This window comes from Prosopis cineraria, unplaced genomic scaffold, assembly GCF_029017545.1.
Source record: "Prosopis cineraria cultivar Desert tree isolate PC_DT_omini unplaced genomic scaffold, ASM2901754v1 PC2042, whole genome shotgun sequence".
Taxonomy (NCBI): domain Eukaryota; kingdom Viridiplantae; phylum Streptophyta; class Magnoliopsida; order Fabales; family Fabaceae; genus Prosopis; species Prosopis cineraria.
This window is the reverse complement of record NW_026557367.1, coordinates 1-2,611: the sequence shown is the minus strand read 5'-3', so window position 1 is coordinate 2,611 and position 2,611 is coordinate 1.

Here is a 2,611-nt window from a genome sequence, read left to right as displayed (position 1 = left end):
AGCTAGTTATTTAATCTCCTCGGTATCATTAATCCAAACCCCTTGCTCATCACAAATAGACTCAATTCTATTAGTTTTCCTCCTCCCATTGGCACGAGAGTGGAAATGCCGAGTGTTTCTGTCTCCATAAATAGACCATTCCATCTTAGCTTTCTGAGCCCAAATCAGTGAGTCTTGAATCAGCATGTCTTCTAGTTCCTTCCAAAGCTGGAGTTGAAGCTCCTCAAACTTATCAAGATTTTCACCCTTACCAATCGCTCTAGTCACCCCTTCAAGGCGTCGCAAAATATGTTTCTTGCGAACTTCAGTGTGACAAAACGTATGCCTATTCGGCTATTCCATTTCAAACAAGCAGCCGTAAATGCTGTAACTTTATCATTCCACTCCAGCTGAGTTGTCCATTCTTTTTTAACGAATTCAGAAAACTTTTCATGAAGAAACCAGGACGCTATGAAGCGAAATGGTCGATCTTTACCTATCCTTTGAGAAGTATTTCCTAAGTTAAGCAAAAGAGGTCTATGATTAGACTTGAAGCACGTAAGATGTTTCACGCTAGCATCAGGAAACATTAAAAGCCAGTGTTCGTTACATATAACACAATCAAGGCGAGCTTCTGACGTACCTTGCTTTCATGTAAACTGCAGCCCTTTATATCCTAGATCATGCATGTCATTATCATCGTACCACGAGGCAAATTCTCTATCTATCGCCATCCTGTGCAGAGCGCCAGACCGTCGTTCACATCCACATAGCGTTGCATTAAAATCTCGACCAATTGCCCATGCTGTAGATACAGTGTTCTAGAGACGAGAGAGCTCCATCCACAGTGTTCGTCGAAGCACCACGTTTGGGCTGGCGTACACAATGGTGAGAAACCATTGAACACCCCTACTCGACTCCACTCCTAGATGCATGAACTGAGCATTCCGATCGAGAATTCTCACCTTTTGCTCAAGACCATTCCACAAACTCTAGATTGCACCATTATATCCAGCAGGGTCAATCACTAATAAGTTCTGGAAACCTAAGTCTCAATCCTCTTAGCTGTCTTCGTGCTGTCACATCTCGTTTCTAACAGAGCCATGAAGTCAAGCTTATACCATTTCTTCAATTCTTGAACCAGTGAGGGGAAGCTCTCAGCTCCAGTGCCTCTCGAGTTCTAAATTAAACAATTCATAAAAAAACCTGTGGGCGTCGGTGAAGATTATCGTCCTCCACCACGACCATATCCTTTCTAGGAACTGCCACTTCACCACTCACCTTTGAGTCATTCACGTGAACCTTCTCTACTGCCATAGACGTGACTTTTTCTGGTGTCGAATCATCCTAACTCCCTACCAAATCCATGCTCATCTCAGCATCTTCCTTAATCCTCTCCAATGTAGAACTGTCATCGTGAAGAGTATAGAACGTGTTGCTAGTGAATGGTGGTTGCATGGGCTGTCAAATCATACCTTCTCTTAATTCTCAACCTATAATCACGTGTGTTTTCCTTTCCCTAAGCCTTTGGCCTAATTTTCACTTTTCGTTTGACCCAACAGGGACCCATTCGGATCTTTTATTCTTGATCTCCTTCCCAAACAATCTTGTGGGCTGCTCGCTTGGGCTTGATTCACCTTGATTATTAATTCTTTGAATATTCCCTCCACGTGCAGCATTAGATCCTCCGGTCACTGATTTTCCACCTGAATTCAACCTATGTTGACGCGTAGAACGATCCGTTCGCTGATCCTTCGGCTCCAATCTTCTCCTATATCTCGAGATATCCTCTCCCTTAATGACTCTCCCAAAATCCTGCTGTGTGAGATTCCACGGACCTAACCCACTGCTGTTTGTACTCTGATAATCGGAATTAGGCTGCTCCACCACTTCCATCGTATGCTCAGCCACGTTTTCCATTGATCTATTTTTGTTAGCCAGTTCACCCTCCTTCTCACCCATCATGTCATTCTCAAAATTTGTATGATTCTATTCCAAAGAATAGTGGTTCCCTCATGTGTCCATAGAGACCATATTGAAGCAAACCAACTGCAATCCTTTGTAAACAATGCTGCAGTCTTCCCCAAACGCATGAAAGAAAGGCAACAGAGGTTTCTGTATAGGTCAATTTCCACACATATCCTGGCAAAGCCACCTTTATCGTAGATGGACGTTGACCAATCAACCTTAATGGTCTTGCCTATCATATTTCCAATCCTCCTTAACGATTCTACATTATAGAACTCAACAAGGATATCCGAAATCCTCACCCAGGCAACGATATGGGGTTGAAGGTCTGCTTTCCAAGGATTAAAATTTGGTCTCCACCTTTGGACCCGCAAATAATGATCATCAATCATCCAAGGCCCTTCTTAAAACGAAAAATCTCTATCTTCCTTATTAGCAAACAAGACAATGAAATAACCATGTTTTCAAAGAATAATCTTCGTATGTCCTTGTGGTTTCCACATCCTTTCCACTCCACCTTCAATCACCCTCTTTGGTTGGTATGCCCCTAGGAGCTTGATAATCAGAGAATTCATCCAAGGTTTGCACCATGAGGCATATTCATCCTCGTGAATCTCAAGGTAGGGTACTTAGACTGTTCGCCAATGAAACCCTCCTCTTCCTC